Source organism: Camelus ferus, chromosome 10 (genome assembly GCF_009834535.1).
Source record: "Camelus ferus isolate YT-003-E chromosome 10, BCGSAC_Cfer_1.0, whole genome shotgun sequence".
Classification (NCBI taxonomy): Eukaryota; Metazoa; Chordata; class Mammalia; order Artiodactyla; family Camelidae; genus Camelus; species Camelus ferus.
Window position 1 is genome coordinate 4,865,767 of NC_045705.1, and position 20,790 is coordinate 4,886,556.

The following is a 20,790-nucleotide window of genomic DNA, read 5'->3' on the forward strand; positions in this document are numbered from 1 at the left end:
GCATCACTTCTGTGCCTGATTATGACACCTACTGATTCAACTCTATTGGTATGCATTATTTTTTTTAATAACCTATTTTGTAAAAAATAAATCTACTATTTTTTTTTCCATTTCTGTTTGATTTGGTGGACTTTCTATTTTTCTCATGTAGAAGTTTTAAGTGAAATATTAAACTTATTGGGATTCAAAACATTAAACAGTTCTTGGCTTTAAATGATTTAAACTAAAACGAAAAATTTGATACCAGATATACCAAGGTATCTTAAATTGGTTCCATGTTCAAGCTCATAAATATTGCTTGGGGACAGACACTTCTTACTTCTAAACACATACAGGCACATGCAGCAGAAGAAAGGCAAGAGAGTATGGCAATCATGAAAGCAAAGTCACGAACTTGACCTTCTAATACCGAGAGAAGAGACTTAGCTACTGTCTGAAAGATTCGATTAATGCGGAGAAATAAACTCAATAACTCAGGCTGCAAAGAGTACTTTTAATTTTTATCATGTAGTTTAATTATGTGTAATGAACCATCCAGGACAAAGGACCATCTTGTGTAGACCCAATTCAAAAGCCTATATATATATATATATATATATATATATATACAATAAAACTTTCATTAAAAAGAAACAGTGAATAATGTGAGTAGATATGCTGCAGTACATCGCAGATTAATACCTAGCAGTAGCTGGTTGCTGAGGTCTTCATATTTTGGATAGAACTATGGAGATTTATGATACACCCTTATGGAGGATGTTATTGATAGTATATTTTTATGCAAGATAATGTCTCCTGGAATACTTTGACATATTGAGCTGTCAAAGTCCAACTTTATACAGCATTGCATCTTTCTTTGCCTCCTTCTCAGATACTTTCTTAGCATCATTGTTTTCCTCATGAAGTCCAGAGGGTGTTCTTAAATTTCTTTACTATTTATCTACCTAATTTAGGTGACCCTTTCCTACTGCTCTCAATCCCATAATAATAATTAACTTTTTTTTAGCCAGGGGTAGTTAAGAATGGAAATGAGAGGTAAACAGTTCTAATTATTTTTCAAGAGCAGTTTTGCTTTCAATTAATTTGGTAAAGCTCACCATTTATTGTATCTATCCATCCATATATCATCATTAGCATCATTATATTTATTATTATTCTTATTATCTATCTATCTATATCAATCATCATCATAATTAGCTATGTGACCTGTTCCTTAGCACGAAATTCTTCTCTCTCCTCACTTTGCCTACTTAACACCTGTTTAGGCTTCGAATTTCAAGTCTCTGCTCAAGTTTCACTGCTTTGGAGGAAACTTCTTTGGCTTGCTGCCGAGGTAAAAATCACTGGATTATATACATTCATACAGCACCACGTACCTCTCATTCATAGCTGAAACTTTCACAGTTGAAGTTTTATACTTGTTTGTGTAACTCTTTTATTAAGGGTAGGTTTCCTCTTTGGGTTTCAGGTACAGGAAGGCCAATATTGTGCCTGTGATTTGCTCACGATTGTATCCGCACTGCCTAGTTCAGTGCTTGGAACTTAGTGTGTTTTCAACACAGATTTGTAATAAATGAATGAATATAATTTTCATTAACTCAACAGGCTAACATAGTTGTTGGGTCATTTTATTTACACATTTTCACTTCTGATCAATCAAGATATGAAAAAGGATAATATATCTTGACAAAATCATAGTGCTATCCTGAAAAAAGTCTCCTACTATATATTAAAAAATAGGATTCTAATTATGTTCTCATCTTTGCTAAATTCTTTAATTAGATGCCCAACTGATCATGGTTTCTAAATGACAACAACAACAAATACGCTTATGGCCTTTCAGATTCTGATGAGCAACAAAATCTCTGGTATTTTTGTGAAAAAAAATTGTAGATTCCTGGACTATACTCAATAGCTTCTAAATTTCAATTTCTGTGACTAGAGTCTCAGCATTGTATTTTGTACAAGATGGCTAGGAATTTTTATACATCCTGTATTTCAAGAAAAACTGATCTAAAGAAAAGAGATTTGGATAAAAGAGTCAGAGGAATTTAATTGCAGTTCTGACTCCTTTATGTAAGAGATTTACTCAAGTTTCTGAACCTTGTTGATTTTCAGTTTCCTTACATTTAAAAAAAGGGGGTGATAAGAAGCAATAGTATGTCACTATTATGAGGGCTACATAGGGTAATGTATGTAAACATACTTTGTAAATAGCCACACTGGTTATGCTTTTAACTAACTCCATAACTTTGACAATGTCATATGATCTCACAATGCTTCTTTTTTTTTACCAGTAAAAATGAGAACCTATGCTCCACATTTGATTTATCAAAATAAATAAGAACTGATTTGAAAATGATTTGAAAAAGAAAAAAATGTACAATTATTTGCAGATTCAACAAACAATCTCTATCTTCATGGAGTTTATAACGCAATAGGTTTAAAATGATGCTGAAATGATAATGATTTAATGTGCACCTATCAGGTAGAAGGTAATGTACTAAATGTTATGTATTTTTTTCTCTAATCTTTACAGCAAATCTGATATTGACATCTCCTTTCCCACTAATGAGAAGACTGAGTCTCAGAAAGTGCAAATGACTCACCCAAGGGGATGTAATATTCCAATAGTGGACCTGGGGTTCAATTCTGATTTTTAATTGCATGTCTATCTGAGTTTTAACTCTATGCTAGTCATTACTAAACAACACTATTTCACATAATTCAACAGACAGAAAATGTAGATTTCAGAAGCTTAAAATTTATTATGAACAGGGGCAAATAATTTCTTATTGATTGAAAATGGATTTGGAGATAAGAATTTAGGAATTTACCCCTCATTACGTGGGTAGCCCTGATTAGTCTATGCCCATCTTGGCAATCTCACTTGTCCCTACTAGTGATTGGTTCAGGAAACTGGGTCTAAGCCAATCAATTCATAACAATCTTCTTACGATAGGTGCTTGCTCAGGAATAATCAGGTGGTCTACACTGGCAAAGCCAGATGAACAGATAGACATCTGTAGAGCTATGCTAGTTCTTTCTTCTGTTGTCTGTGAACATGGAAGCATTCAGCCTCTTTTATTCTTGGCAGTTTGCCCTTGATTACAATGAACTTGAGAGTAACACCAGCATTGTCGAGGATAAACTAGAGAGATGGAACCAACCTAGGTCCTTGAAAAATACTTGAGACACTGGATCAACCAATGAAAAAAATCTGTTTTAGCTTCCTGTCAAGAGAGCTTACAAATGTCCTTATTGTTTAGGCCAATTTGAGTTTGGCTTTAAATTACTTGCAACTGGACTCATCCTAAGATACGAAAGGTAACTGAGAACTCCTTTGTTTTATAAAGATTAAAACAGGAATGATTCCTTATCTATGCTAAGACTGGTTATATTAGCATAAACTTGAAAAGAGGATTTCCAACAATATCTAATTACTCCAAATATACCTCTTGGAATTGAGAAAGGACAAGTCAATGGGGAAAACTGAAAAAACAGCTGTCCAACTAGCAGCCCACAGCCAGACAGGCAAACACATAATATACGGAAATTACTGTAGTGGCTTAAAAATCTTACCTATGGGATAATCGAATAATCACTTTTGGACAGAGACTTGGGACATATTAAAGATGTGCTGTTGTAATCAATGAAGTCCAATGACAGTAAAATTCAACAAAGTATTGAAAATTAGAGAAAGACTTTTAGAGTAAAATTGGAAAATCCTGCTTTACAAATCCACGATTAAATATTCTATGTTTTTTTTTCATTATTACATTCATTAAGGAAAAAAAAAAACAAGACCTGATGGAGGTTGACCCACGATCTCACACAGACCTTGCTGTCTTCCAGCCAAGTGACTTAGGAATTCACTTTCGTGTATCTAGGATATGGAGAGTTCTTTAGATACTGAAGCTGGAAGGATGGGTTTTTCAGTGAATATTCCAAGAAAACAGTTCCTCTGGGCTAGTATTTAAAGATAAGTCAGGTGACTTGTGTGTGTGTGTGTCTGTGTGTGTGTGTGGCAAAGGGACTAAGTAAACAAATATGCCAAAAGACTGGGAAATTCAAGGCTTTTTTCAAGAGAGGGTTTAAATTTGATCAGACTAGTAGGAATTTATGTGGGGAAAAAGCAGGGTGAGGGAAGACCTTGAATTCCGGGACAGTGAGTTTGAACATTGTTATGTAGGTAATGGAGACCAGTAAATACTTTAAAATGGGAGGTGGACCAACACATTAGATTTTATAAAGGAAGAGTCAAGAGTGGGAATGAAATATTATTCCAGAATTTCATGCTAAATAAATTGGGAGAATAATAGTACAATAAAGGTGAAATCTGGAGGAGGGTCTGAGAAGTTTTCTTTCCAATTGAGTACAATTTAGTTTCATTGAAATGATTCTGATGAGAACACTGAAGTGCAGCAGCGGGAAGACGGTAGTTTGGAGCCTGAAGAGAGTTGAAAAGGGCAGGGACAGTCACTGTGAACAGTGAGACGGGGACTCTGAACAGCAGTATCACTGAACAACATTGAGAACTCACACGAAATGAAAAACGCGATTTTACAGCGTCTGAGTCAACATTGTTCTATTAGGTTCTTTATGCCCTGTGTTTGTGCACAACCAGAAACAGGTAGTTGAGTTTAAAAGCTGGCATGATGGATATCAAGGAAGTCAAGGATTTCAGGTAGGAATCGAATTAGGTAAAGCTGGTGACCTTACAAGTTAAGTGAGTCCAAGTGAAACTCAGAGGGAGACAATAAACATGGGAGGCACCTACGGCCATAGATTAAACCTACTGTCAGGGGTTTCCTGTCCCAAGTTATAGATCCAAATATACAGAGAAGAGCCTCCAGGGCACAAGTTAGGCCCTTCCAGCTGCAAATAGGGGGAGATAACAAGGTCCTGGCCCTCAGGGGGCTGACATTATCAATTGACATGCTCAGAAAAAAATCCCCTTGTGACATAGAATCTCAATGAGCACATACACCTTTTCTTTAACATTCCTATTTAATTTCTTTCCATATGCAGTTAAACCTCATTTTATTGCACCTCACAGATACTGTGTTTTTAACAAATTGAAGGTTTGTGGCAACCCTGCATCTAGCGAGTTTACTAGCACCATTTTTCCAACAGCATTTGCTCACTTCATGTTTGTGTCACGTTTTGGTGGTTCTTGCACGATTACAATAATAGTGAACAATATTCACTATTATTATATTTGTTATGACGACCTGTGATCTGTGATTTCTGATGTTACTGCCGTGACTCACGGAAGGGTCAAATGATGGTTAGCATTTTTTAGCAATAAAGTATTAATTAATGTATGTACATTGTTTTTTAGGCTTAATGCACACTTAAGAGACTACAGTACAGGTGTAAGCATAAATTTTATATACACTGGGAATCCAAAAAAATTTGTGACTCTTTTTCTTGTAATATTGGCTTTTTTTTGTGGTGGTCTGGAACCAAACCCACAGTTTCTCCAGTACTCCAGGTTGCCAGGTAAGCAGATGAATCATTCTTTGTTATTTGCACTTAGTTTTTAATATTTAGATTAACATTTCCTGTGGGAATGACTGTACGTGTGTGTATGGTGCCAAGAATAGGGTGGAGTGGAAGGTGAGAGTCATTTAAAAAATGCTGAGTGACTTATAGAGATGGAAGCACCAAATTTCAAATAACTATTTTGTGACTGCAGCCACAGGATACTTCTGAAAATCTTTTCCCACTACACCATTCCCAAATGCTCTGAGGATGCTTTGCGTATGTCTCTTGCAATCTGCCTGAGAAGATGATGACTTTTCTACTTCGATTGCAAGCAAAAACAAGAACTACACCACCTCCCATTTCACTGGGTTTGTTTTTCTGCTTATTAACATATTATATGACATGTTAATATCTTTAATATTACATGCTTATGATTATTGTTTAGTCAGTTACTACTCCATATATTGAACATTCTTCCCTGTTTATGTGATTTTTAAAATGTAATTATTCTCTTTAGGGAAAAGGATTACATATTCACTCATTCATACATTTAATAATTTGCTCAATAATATTGAGGAAATATATACTGTGTGCTAGGCTCTGGGGATTCAACAGTGAACAAGATAAACAAGGTAATTGCCCTTATATGCTTTACGCTGTAGGGAGGAGAAGCAATTGAACAAATGAATGAGATCATTTCAGAAACTAATAAATGCAACGAAGAAAATTAAGTGGGGTAAAAACCAAGTGGAGGAGAAGCAGGAAACAACAGACTGGGAGTTGAGAAATAAATGCTAAGAAGGAGCTAGTCAGCCACGTGAATATTATAGGCAGAGTTTTCCAGGTAGACAACATCAATTTTAAAAAAGCCTAATTGTCATGAGTTTGGCGTATTTGTGGAATAGAAGGAATTCTGGTGTCACTGGAGCAAAGCCAAGGAAGAGGTTAGAGGAGGATGACAATGTTGGAAAGGTCAGCAGGTGCCAGATGATAAAGGGATTTGAAGACAATGGTCATGAATTTGGATTTTGTTCTGAGTGTGATGGGGAGTCAGCTGGATAACACACAAGAAAACTCAAAGGAAAGAAGCTGTTAAAATCATAGAGCAAAGGTGTGATGGAAACCCTCAGGGGATGGTGAAAGGTTTGGGGGGAAAATCTATTTTAATTACTTAAAATGTATGAGCAAAACGGTTTTGATAACAAATGTAAACTGTGATGATAGTGAATCCCTTTTCCAATGCTGTTTTACTGTACTGTGTTGCTTAGCAGAAGTTGTCAGTGTAGTTTCCAAGACGGTGGACATTGGGTGCTCTGAGGATGCTCTTACCGACAGTGTGATGATTTTTCTATTTCTAATGTAAGCAAAACCAAAAATTACACCACATTATCAGTCTTATAAAATTGGAATTTCATGACATTTATCCTAGTTAGTTCAATTTGCGAACACCAGGTTGTCGCTGGAATTTTGACTCCTTGTGAGTTGGGAGCTAAAATGACTTGTGCCATTTTGAGCTGAAACATTTAATTACCAATGTGAGACTCTATCACTATGTTTAAAATATTTATTTAAAGAATTATTGTGTTCTTTCTTAGAAAAATACAAACACTTCTTGATCAATTATCACAAACTTCAGGGGAAAGGTGAATTAACCAACAATTCCAGGTAGTTAGGCAAGCATAAATATTTAATAAAGTATTACATGAGTTCAAGTTGTACACACTGCATATATTCCAATATATAAGTAATACTCTCCATCCATCGAAGGTGATCTTTCTGAAATGGAAAATAGATATTTGAGGGTCTACTGCGCAAACTGACAAGAATAATTAAAAAATAATCAATTTGTTTATTTAAAAGCTCAAGCAACCCAGACACTATCCTGAAATTAACTTTGTAAGCTAGTATTATACAAATTCTAAGAACAGATGAGGTGAAGAAATCCTGTAGGAAAATAGCATATGGGGTGTTAAAATATGCAAGGTATCACGCTTCTGCAAAGCTTTCTATAAATCCAATATTGGGTTTATTGTGTATGACTCATTATAACTCTGCAATGCAAATTAAAGCCAAAAACTAATGCATGACTATATGGACTTTTAAATGTGTTCATTCTCACTATTCATTTAGGAATAATTTATAGATATCCCTCTGACTTATTTTCCCAAATATTCCAAATGTAAATTTGGAGTTATTATTTCCAGAGACACATTAGGGCAGGGCAAACACAATTGTAAAGCCATTCTTTTTAAGACAGGTGCACCCTTGACAATACTATGGGGTAAAGTGTAAGTAGCAGATGTCCTTTAATATGTTTTTTTCTGAAGTTTAATTTTGCATCTGTTCTCATTTATAGTTGTTCCCCAGTATCTACCAGGGATTGGTTCCAGGACCCTCTCAGATACCCAAATCTGGGGCTGCTCAAGTCCCTTATGCAAAAAGGCATAAGACTCGCATATAATCTACACACATCCTCTTGTATACTTTATATCATCTCTAGATTAATTATAATACCTAATACAGTGTAAATGCTATGCAAATACTTGTAAATGACATGTAAATTCGATGTAAATAATTGCCTGCATGAAAAATTCAAGTTTTGCTTTTTGAAACTTTCTGGAATTTTTTTTCCCAAATATTTTCTATCCACTGTTGGTTGACTCTGTGGATGAAGGACCCGTTGATATGGAGGGTGGTTTGTATTTAGGTTTTCTTTCATGATTTTCCTTGATACCAACAACATGTTCTACAAGATATGTATTTGAGACTAGGGATGCGTTTGACAATCATGGAAGTGAACAAGAGTTGACAAACATGCACCTGGGGTCATTCATTTCATATTTTAACAAACTGAGCAAATCAGTAGTCCCCTTAGGACTTAAAAAGGATAAGTATTACTTCCTAAGTGCTTAACTTATTGGGCAATGGCCGAGACATAACGGAGAAAGAACTGTCTTAGTGGTTTCTTGATGGCTGCTGGCTTACACTCTTGAGGATTTTTACTCTACAACTGTAAGAAGACATTCATCATGATGCAATGTACCATTAAAGCTCGGCACAGACTGAAAAAGGGCTGCTGTCATATGGTGACAGTGAACTTGGTACAATCCCTGTGCCACCATCTAACTCACTTGGAGAAACGGAGACAGTGGGCTTGTGCAGAAGCACTTAAACAGAGCAGTCCTGGGGGCTGGATAATTTGTAACAGATGTTCTAAATAATGGATGGTTTACAGGGAGAGTGTCTGTAATGCAGACTATCTCATTCAGTTGGTATGATCGATGCTTCTTATTAGCTTGACTTAACATTCTGTGAACTGAGGTTGTGAGACAAATATGTGAGCTTTGATTTACTGATACATACAAATCAGGTGATGAAATGTCTCTGAAGCAGTGATTAGGTATTTCAGATGAAGTTTACTAATAACAGTCCTATTTCTGGAGTTGGCACAAAAGAAATAATTACATGAGCTAATAACCTCCTGAACAAAACATATAATTCAAACAGACTCGTTTCATGCCACAGTTTTCTGTGATTAATGTACACTAAAATTAACCAAATCAGAATGCTGACAGATGAGAAAGCCGACAATGTGGTATAGATGATTAACTTATTTGGCTTTGGGAAAAAATCCCTTTGCTTGAAATTTTGACCCGGAATGTTTAAAATTCTGACATAATTCCAGAGGGACTTGAAAAACCATTCATACTATTTCTTTTTAATTTTTTAAAAAATCAAAACATTTATTTCCCAAATACTTCCAAGTCCTTTAGTGTCCTTGGTGGTGGTTATAAAGGCTTTCTACTCGTAATTTTAATTTTTGCATTGCTTCATTGCCATCTAAACTAAAGACTATGGCGAAGTCCCATGTAAACATTCATAGAACGCACATTTCTGTTTTAGAAATATTGAACACTGTGATTTAAATAACTTTCATGACATATATTTGGTGCTCATTTTATGTGTTATCAAGCTGGTGACTTTGAGCTACACAGATAGTAATGACTGTCACTGATACGAGAACAGTACTCTTAGAATTATGACCTCTCCATTACAGCCTCATTTCCACATCTTTTCTAGAATGAAATACAATTTGTGTATTTCACTTTTTTCTTTTCACTCTTGGTGACTTTGTATAACTTAACGTCAAGCCCTTCAGGGTTTATTTCACATGTGGAAAATTCTCTTGTACACTAAGGCAGCTACTGCAGCTTGCTCAAGGATGGAGATTGCCACAGTGCAAATAAATACAATGCAAATAAATACACATTAATATAAGCAAGCCCCTTCTGGAAAGTGAGGCAAGGTTTCATTGACTCACTTAACTGACTATATACTGAGATGGCCCTAGTGGTGTTTCACAGTGTATAGTAGTGACAGTAAACCTGCAGCGAACACAATTACGCCAAGCCTATCAAAATGCCAGTCTGACCCCGAAGAAGGAGAGATAGCCAAAACGCTCCCAATTACCTTTAGAACGTATTATCAAGTTGTAACTGAACAAGATAGACATCGCAATCATAAAATTATTGAATATTTCAGTCAGTAGATAATCTGATAGGAGCGCCTGTTGGATAAATGTAGACCATTTTCCACTTATATGTACCATGAGGAACAATGATTTATCTCCTTAATCTTAAAGATTAGGGAAACGGAAATTCTTTCTCTGGTTGAGGATATCAAGAATAATATCTAGCGTTTACTGAGAAGCATTCTACCGTTTCAAATCTCGTTTTATTTTCCTATTAAATCTGCTAACTAGATATTATATCCCCGTTTCACAAATGAAGAGTCCATAAGAGGTAAAATGACTTGCCTGTGGTTATAGTTTACAGGCAAGTGTCAGAGTGAGATTCAAATCCTGGCCTGGGTTATTTTTATGATGCTACATTGTATGGGCTGAGTAAACTGTCTACTATCACAGCCATTTTAAACAATTTGAGTCATTCTTAAATCGGGCTACTTGATTCAACTGACACTTACTGGGCACCAGCTGTAAACCTGGTCCAGGGCTAAGCACTTCAGCTGCCTAAAGAGCTTGCTTTTCCAAACGCAGCACAAATAGAGCAGATCTTTCTCCATTACTTTTTGCACACCTTGACTTTATGCAATTTTATTTTCTTACACCCTAACAATTAACCTGTCAGCTGTCACTTTTATAGCTCGGCTTTTCATTACCTGCCCACTTTGAATCATGTAGAGGTTATCCACTATTTTAATGAACTGTTTTTACAAAGATAGGAACTAATTTTTCCTTTCCTTCTCAGTTTTTAGGTACTTCAGCAATGTTCCAAGAGTGTCCAAAGGTAAAATCTACTGGTGTACTCAGTCGATAACATAGAGACCCACGTACCCACGAGTGCCAATTTTTATATATACTGTATCAAATTAGATTTTCTCATACATACCAAGCAATACACTTCACACACTTCAGTTTCAAAAAATAAAAAAGAGAGACATCTATTTGAAAGATTGTTTACCAAGAACGAGTCACTTGCTCTTTTTTTTTCCTTGGCATTAACAGACATCATCTAGTGTTCAGTTTTCCTCCCTACTCGTTCACTTCACTTGCTCTAACTCATTAGAGAGCTAATTCCCTTTGTAATTCTAAATTAAGGAGTAGTGAAATGGAGACATTACCTTTGCCAGGTGTTTGGGAGGACAAAATCCAATCTGCAGTAAAAGTCGGCAGAAGTTTCTTCCGATCAATGTTAGCTCTCTCTCTGTTCAGTCTGCAAGGATTTTGTGTTGTTTAAATGAAGCATCATTCAGAGACCAGGCTACAGGTTGTATTGTGTTACACAAAATCAAGAAAATAATTAAGAATTGAGTATTTTGAAACACAGGTTGAAATAAAACAAGATTTTGAGATATACACTAAAATGAACTTACCGATTTTCTATTGTCTTCCTTGGAGACGTGACCAGTCATTGGGTTGACATTCAGCAGAACTTTTGGTTGGAACTTGGGTTCCACATTTGGGTTATCAAAAAAGGGCCACATAGTATATATATGCCCTACAAGACTGTGCACTCTAGGTTTCACATGAAAACAAATTACTGCCCAATACTCAAAAGACATGCTAAAACAATGTAGGTAACAATCACAGAAAACAAGATATACTCAGGCAAATAAAAGCTCAGGTTTTAGAAAGGACTGGTGGTTGGGTTAGGCTATGTCCATACAAAGTATATGAAAGCGAGCAGTAGAATGATGTTTCCAAACAACTCAAACAAACAAACGAACAGACAGATAAAATATACTTCTGACATTTTACCTAAGTACTATTAGTGAGTTTAAGAATGCCCTTCAGAACATCATTTTTTTTATCTGTTTGTTTTGTGTTGTTTTGTTTCCATGACTCTTGGCATAATTCACCCGTAAGAAGGTGAGAAATGATGGATATCGAAGCTTTGACAGAACAGCAGCAGCAACTGGAATGAAGGTCAGTCACTATTTAAAGCAACTGGGAATCTTGTCCTTGCCTCGTAAGTGGGGCAATTGGAAGAAACCTTAAAATGAGAGAATGAGGAGAGATCATGCAAAAAGGGGTCTATTGTTTATTGGTGCTTAATATTCCCAGGAGCATTTTGTCCAGAAGCGATTTCTTTCTTTCTGTCAAAACCGAGAGTGTTTGGATAAGAAGCCTCAGAAGATGTCCTGAGAAAAGAGCCATGAGAATTTGATGTTTTGGATGATTGACAAGACAGGGGGTCAGAAGAAGTGCAGACTTGTCGGTAGGCTAGTGGCCATGTAGCCAAGGTGTAAGGTAGAAGGTGGTGATCAGTGATGTCAATCAGGCTGGGTCACCTTGCCATGGGGTCCAAGATTAGGTACTTCAGAGGACTGGAGAGCGTGACGCCTATCCTTGGCGGCAGAGGAGAGTGAAAATGTGATGTACTCTCAAGCTGATGTAGAGTATTGTCTGTTCTCCTTCTCAGCTTAGCAAGTGACTACGTGCCCTTTAAACCAGCTGATACATCAGCTCCTTGATAAAAATTCTGTGACTCTTGGCAGAGCTTCTTACTTCATTCCCTGGTTTCTCAAAAGACTCTGTCTTTTCTCTTTCTTTCTTTCCCCATTTCCTTCTTTTTCTTTTTTTCCCCATTTCTTTTTTTTTCCTTCCTTTCCTTCCTCCCTTCCTTCCTCTCTTCCCTGTCCTTCCCTTTTCTTTCTTCCCTCCTTCCTTCCACAAGTATTTATTACTATTTTTCAAGAACTAAAATGTGTCAAGAACTAAGTATGTCCAGGGGATATAGTGATAAATAACATGGAAACAATCTGGCAATTGATGATGGAAGCAGTATAGGAATATAAAATACTTGCTTTGAAGTCAGTCTGCCTGAACTCTGCTCTCTACTCCTCCAATTATTAGGGAGATATTTGACAAATCCTAAACCTCTCTGAACCTTACTTTCCTTATTGCAAATTGGAACTAAAAATGGTATCCCTCTCATATTGTTTTTATATGACTCTCTAAATGGATAAAATGAAATAATTCATACAGAGCCTTTAGCACACTACTTGGCATATAGGAAACACTTAACAAATGTTAGCTGTTTTTATTATTATTAATGGAGATTATGATCAGAAAGCAAAATGTGCCATTCATATATCTGTAATAGCACTCCTTATATTACACTTGTAAATAGATGTGTTGTTTCAAGTTAGGGACATAAGTTGTTCATGGTTAGCTGGTTCTTAGCACAGTGCCTTGCATATTGTGTGCTCTATAAATGTTTGATGACTAAGTATTGAATGAATGAGTGGAGAGTGAGCAAGGGCTGGAGTTAAGCAACCTGCCCAAAGTCTCACAACCAGCAAGAGCTTGTGGGGCTGTGAAAAGGTCTGTTTGACTTCAAAGTCCATGCTTTCCTTAAGATATTGCACGACTTTTCATAGATTACCCCTTACCTCTCTTTACCTACTGTGATTTGGTTATTACACCCATCATTCCACTGAATTTCCCCTTGCCAATGTCTTTGATGTATTTCAAACTGCTCAAACCAGCGGTGTCTATAGGTTCCTGTTTTAATTGCATTTGACAGTGTTGCTATTTCCTCCTTCCTGAAATCCTCTTTTCTTGTCCCTATGGCTTGGTTTCTTTGACTTTCCTCTTAGCTGCTCCCTGTGTCTGGCAGCTACTTCCCAGTCTTCGTTGCAGATTCCTCCTCCTCTTCAACATTAGTGTTTCTGAAGGTTCTATCATGAACTTTTTCCCCTTCTGATTCATCACACACTGTCTCCGTAATTTCATTCCCATCTGATCATTCTCAAATCTACATCTCAGCTTGAGCGTTTTCTCTCCTGAGTGCCACAGTTATAAAACTATTTGTGTACTGAGTTTTTCTCTCTGGAGACCCTCATCTGAAATGCTCTTCCTTGACCCCCTTGCTTCTTTCTTTATCTTCAAGATTGCATGAAAAGCATGATCATTCTTCATTAAGATGGCCACATAATTTATCATCTAAGACAGGACAATTTTGAGAGAGAAAGGGCCTCATTAATAATTACTCTGGCACTCCAAGTGTATCTTGGAACTGTCTTGGTCTAACCAGAATGTATGGCCTCCCTCCCATTGACCACTCAATTAAGCATTACACCTGGCACTCATCCTTGCCTCCTCCTTCTCATTTTTCACAGCCAGTGAGCCACAAAGTGCTGTAGATTCTCCCTCCTCATCTTTTGAATCTGTACGTTCCTTTTCATTGCCTTTTTTCAGACCCTTTTTCTTTCTTGTCAAGATTACTACTATGGTCTCCCATTTAGTTGTACTCTCCTCTGAAACATCCTCTGCAGTTTTCAGAATGTTCCTCTTAAAGTGCGTATCTCCTCACGTCCCTTGCCTGCTCTGGTCCTTTGATGGAGATACAAGTTCAGTTCTTTCCCATGGCATCAGAAGGCACTGATGTCCCAGTCCTGTCTCACCACTTCTCCCTCTTACACACTAGAACTGTCCTAGCGTATGGTAGGTACTCAGTAAACAACAGATGAAATCAGCATTTCAAACATAACCTTGCACACCAAGAACTTACTTCAACAAGTTTACATAAATGGGAAGTAATAGTAAACGTCATTTTTATATCAGGATGGATACGTAAGAAGAACAAGTTAGGTCTGTGGAACAAAATACATAGTGAAATGTGATCACCTTACGATTTGTGACTCAAAAATATGTGTGATATAAAACTCAGCTGATTAGATTCTTTTAAATGGAAGAATGACATCAGAGGACATATTTCAAAATAGCAAAATGCTCCCCAGAAAGTCTAAGTTAACTGAATAAAATATTAGTGCCTAAAAAAGAACGTGGCTTTCAGCAAGCACTCAATATTTGTTGAATGGATAAACACAAGACATTTAGTCTCCACCAACTGGTCGTCTGTATATAATGACAATTCATTTGTTCATTTATATGTAACTGTTTCAGTCATTTTGGTCACTGAAGTCATTTCAGTCGACTATGACTTCAATGAACCAAAATAATTGTGGTGCGGGAAATCCAAACACATAATTGACCAAAAATATTACTTTTTAGTCAGTTGCTAAAAAGTTTCACAGGTTAGCAAGCAACCATATGAAAAGTACAAGAGAAAAGAAACTAAACTGCTGTGCAGGGTCCCAGAGAAATTTTATATATGTCAATCAAATGAATTAATGAAGAAAGTGTCTAAGCTAGAAATCCAAATGATTGGTATAAGTTATTTAAAAAGTCTTAATCAATACTGGTGGTAGGTAGTAGTGATCTAAAATTTCTACAATGATGGAAGATAGTCTAATAAGACACTGCATGAATGAGATTAGGTTTTCTTCAAGGTGAGGACATTTTATCATTTTATATCTCTATTTTAAAGAATTTTTAAATATTAGAAAAGCAAATATATTAACAATACTTTCTTTTCTGCTCTAAAACATGAATTATTTGTAAATTTGTTTACTATTGATATTAATTAACATTAAAAATACACTGAAAATATTTGTCATTGTCTTTTTGATCCTCAAATACCAGCATAATGTCAAACCCAGCTCTGCTTTTTGTGGCTACTTGCTGTTTTTCTTTTTCACTAGAGACTCTTTTGCGTCTGACATTACTCCACCCTATGAAGGCTTGTGCAACCTCCAAGTATGTCATTTCATATTAGTTCAGTGGTGGAAAAGAAAAACCATGCCAACTCTATCTTCTGAAAGATAATTATGCTAAACACTTGTGCATTTGAAAGCTTGAAACTTTTAAGAAGTGGCCAGATCCTAAAGATAGACATTTCTATCAATTTGGAATCTACATGGTTCCCAAAGGTAAGTACTTTGAGAGGGACAAAGATAGAACACATTTATATTGCTTAATTCTCAAATCTGCATGTATTAGAAATATGTTCAAGGTTTTCACTGAGCTTGAGTTTCCCTTTGTACTAGGAAAAGTGATAATATGTACTTGTATCTTTCCAAGGGCAAAAGGGGAAAAATTCTCAAAATTTCCTTTCTTGCTGGTGAGAATTACTGAAAATTATAGCTTGGAGAGAATTTGGAGAGTGTTTAATCAAAGATTCCAAATTGGTTTCCATCAGGAGGTAACTGGTATCTTTTGGTTACTTTCGACTATTTGAAAACAAAACAAAACAAACCAAAACAAAACAAAACAAAACAAAACAAAACAGACAAAGCTTCACAATTGACTAAAATGTGAAGTCTCTTTTGCTTTTGGCTGGAGTTAAATCACCTAGTTTGGTAACACCAGCTACTCCATGATGAAAGATTTTGGGGAAAAATTAAAATTGGAATATGAATTAATGATTACTTCAACACAAACAAAATCTTTCAAGACATAAGGCTCTTGAAGTAGAACGAAAAGATCTTTTGTGTAAAAAGCCAATGAAACCTCTGAAGAGGCCTTAATAGACTAATTTTCTGCTAATCTTATAGATGAAAAAACAGATTTAGGCAACTTTGTTATAATCGATCTCATCCTTTTGCTAAAGTCCTTTTGTTTCTGTAGATTTATACGTAATTTAACAGCTGTGCTGGGCTGGCTTCATGGGCGTTACTTGTGCGGTCACACAGGGTCCCTTTCTTAGAAGGTCCCCATATTTGGATTAATGCTTTGGTTTCACCGTCTTGAAATTCGTATCAAGTTTCAAACAAGGGGCTTTACAGTTTTATTTTGCACTAGGCCCCCCAAATTATTTAGCCAGTTCTATAGCTATGCCTTTGTCTTTTCCTAGCATTTCATTATTTCCCCTAAAAGACTGTAAGTTATCCAGGGAGCTTTCTCTTTCGATGTTTTTCATCCCATTCTCAAAGATGCCTCTCCCACCAGTGGACAAGTGAACACAGAGCCACACGAAGGCTGAGAGCATGGAGTACCCGGGAGAATTCATCTTTCCATTCCAAGGGCCCAGCTCAGTGCCTGATACAGAGCAGGTACCGGATGAAGGAGTGAGTGAATAAATTAATAGCAAATTATCCACAAATAATTGTTGACTTATTTAATTGACAAACAGTCAGATTTTAATAATTTTACTTTTGCAGTGAAACTGTGACAAGGTTGATTAGGAGAGATTAAAGGTACAATATTCAAGGGAAAAAATTTATTGTAATGAATCAGTGGAATTGAATTGATAGAGAGTTTAAAGTAAGTAAGACTGAAAGACAGGTTGAACTCCAGGTTGGACAAGAAGTGATGGGTGGAAGGAAGGATGGATAGTTAAAAGCAGTTAGATATTTTTCAACAAGTTACACCCTGAGGTGGACTCTTTCTTCTCAAATTCAATTTAATACACATCAGATTCATCTTGAAAGTTATAATTCAAGAAATAAAAACTTGTCCAAGCTTGGGGAAGGAAGGGTCTACAGGTTGTGTTTTCAGAAGGAACCAAGAGATTATTGATTCTTCTTTGACTCTCCCAAGAGTTTCTTGATCTATTGTTTTGCATTAATAAACAGAGTAAGGTGAATTAAAGAACTTGCAAGAAGAAGTGAATTTTGTATTGTTTCTTCTGTCTCTAGGCAGAATAGACAGATCTCATGCTCTGGTTCCCAGTTAGCATAGCTGAACACATTTTAGCCTTTAAACCATAATGGTTTCCTACCCTTATATTCTCTTTGGGAAGCGTATTTACGACAGTCAGTTTTGTAAAATATAACAACAAAAAACTAACATTCCTTTTCTATAGTCATCCATATTATGTTTTATCACCTCTAGTATTGCTTGGGAGTATCAGTTCTTTTCAAATTGTGTACCCCCCTCAGTGAAGTTATCACATAATGGCCTATCTCCGTTACCCTGGAGCATGTAATATGGTTCTATCCATCTTTGAAGAGGTTCCCAACAGCATTGCCTAGACTTAGCTTTCTCTACTGTTGCTGCATCACACTTGGGCAAGTGACTTAAATTGTGCACAGATGTCCAGGTGTGGCTTTAATTTCTTTTTATATTCCAGCAAAATAACTTATTTTAACATGTTCGTTACTTCTATTATGGCTTCCAAATTATGCATGGTGCTGTTACAAGGCTGGTTCACTGAATATTAAATGTGTGAGAGCAAGCAAGCAATTTTATGCTTCAGATGATTATTTATGGGAAAATTCAACTTTTGGAGGATGATAATAGTGGTGGAATAGAGGTGAATAATAGCATTGACATTCACAAGCAAAATAAAGCAACGGTGGAAACTAGCATCTGGGGGAAAGATAGCTTTAAAGCAGCTGAGCAGGAAGAGAAGTAGGGACATCACTAGTCAGGAACACTCAGATTCTAAACAGGCAATGAAGAGATCTTGGGGCCACGTACACGAGCTCCAATTTAGGGTGCTTGTGGCATCAGGTGAAGAGTTGTAGGATTTGGTGAGATGCAAGGAAGAATTTCATAGACGATCTCTAATGGGCAAAGAGATGATCTCCCAGATTGATCTAGGAGAATATAGATTTTTAGCCCCCTGAATCTCCACTGAAATAGAATTACAGTTATAAAAACATATTCGTAGCCACCCAAGAATGTTCCTCATTCTCAGGATTGAGCAAAGTGAACTGCTGAGGCAATCCAATGATGGCATCCTATAAGAAGTATAATGAAATTGTCTCGACTGTTCCCATGTTTATGACGCACTCAAATAATTGTACTTGAAGGATTCTGCTGCTGGAATTGTAGCCATTATTAGATAGAAATTTCATCTAGAATGCGCAGCTTTGGTCCTGTGGCCTGTTCTTTTAGAATGCCCTGAGTTTACAAACCAACAAATTTAGGAGTGAGGGAAAAAATTGGGGGTAAAACTATTTTGAGTTTTATTTCAAATCCAACATTAAAACAGTAATATTCAAGTAACCAAGTTCCATCAATTGCCAGGAACTGTTAACTTACAAAAAAAAAAAAAAAAAGCCAAAAAACAGTAAAAATAAAAAAGAACCAGTACACTTAGTTCAGTTTTTAAATCTAAGACCAACCAGGCAGAAGAGGCAAGCTAGTTTTACTAATTTTAGAAAAATAATGCAAATATATAATAGAAGATTGGTGACTTGCTCAAACTCACTTCAGATGAAAGCTCGAGCTGAATGTTACATGAATATTCAGACAATAGGAACCTGTTTGAAATCGTTAATGAGTGTAATTCCAAATTTATGCATTTTATCATTTCCTAGGCATAAAGCCAAGGGCTAAAGGAGCAGAACACAAAAAAGCCAAGCCTGAATCATGTTCTAAACCCTGTTGAGTTTAATTTTACTCACAAAGCAGAATGATAGTTTGCCAGTTATGTATGCCCCTCGCAGCCCTGTAAAAATACCTGGTTTCTTGTTACCAGCCTCTAAATTGTGTTATTCATTTTGAAAGCTCCAATTTGAGGAGCATCGTTCTAAATTACTAGGCAAGTGCTACACAATAAATACACATAATCTAAAGCAGAAGAAGAAAGCAATTTTCTACAAATTTTGACTGCAGTGTGGAGTGTGCAGTTCCATAAGCCTTGTAACTTTGAAAGGCATAAAGGAAAATTTTGCACTAAATGAAATATCATGAGAGGATGAGCACTTTAAAAACTGGATGTTTTATAACAGGGCAGTACAGATACACATTCTGGGTATCAATTGGGAGAAAAGTTCAAATAACCTTCTGAATAGAAACAAACACACACACACAATGAACAAGCTGCCAGTCACCCAGATACACACGTGTTTCAAAACAACATTTTACGTGGACCCGTGGCAATGCACGACCCCAAATGAGTAAACTGTGGGTGATACACACAACTAGAACAAAGAAATGAAGACGCTTACTACAGCCCTTATATTTCCTGCTCAAGCTCTTTATAGCATTAACGAATTCTTAAAAATTATAATTGGAAAACACTCCAAGTGGATAAGACAAGTGAACCTGAGATAAAAGTTCTTGCTAGGAATTGTGAAATTCTTATTTGCAGAGCTCATGCAAGGGGTCTCAGCATGCAATATTGACACCATTCAGAATGCAACTGTTAAAGCTCAAACAGGGAGAGGTGGGGTTCTGGTAGTGTTCTAGTTCATGTCTTAAGTGGTAATTTCATGGTGTGTTCACGTTGTGATTTTGAGTTGTACGTCCAGATACCTATGATTTGTGAAAATTTCTGCAGGTATGTTGTAGCTGTAGTTGGATAAAAAAACCAAGGGAAAAGAAAGAAAGAAAAAAGGAAAAAAAGAAAAGAGAAAGAGGTAAAGTAGAAGGGAAGGAAAGAAGGAAGAAAAAATCTATGCTAGGAGTTGCATTTCCCATATTGAGGAATAAATAATGTGCTAAAGGAAACTAGCATTGTAGTCACTTACTTAATTCAAATAAGATGTAGCTTTTTAGGGTTGCAGAACTTAGCAGCCCGGTTCCTAGTGGGAAACCACTTAGCCGTCATTTCCACACAGAGAGGCTGTGTGTTGACATTTTCAGACGTTTCAAAAAATCCCTGTCACTTAACAGTTGCAAATGCCACCATATTAGGCATGCAGTTTTCCTGTTTTGGGAAGCAGAACTTAGAACTTAGTGGAGGAAAATAAAATGCCTACGGGTGCCACTAGCTTTGCATCTGAAACACACACATATATGCACACAAATACATTTTGTCTCGTTGAGTCCCAGTGTCCTTGTGACTCAAACTGTTCAAAATTTCTGTTTGGCAGTAAGTTGGTTAAACTGCCTAGTGACCACTGGTTACTAAAGGTGTTTTGGACCCTGAGGTTGGATTCTGTAGGGTTTGGCTGTTTCTAAGGAGCAGTTTTCCATGTAATCGTTTCAAAGGCAAAAGGTTAGGCAAAAATGACATATACTGTAAAATCGAAAGTAAAATG

The 20,790-nt window shown here is 36.4% G+C and overlaps 1 protein-coding gene across 1 annotated transcript in view; it reads right to left on the bottom strand.

Moving 5' to 3' along the window:
* The window catches only part of CNTN5 (contactin 5), a 550,779-nt gene that overhangs the window by 76,550 nt on the left and 453,439 nt on the right, over positions 1 to 20,790 (bottom strand).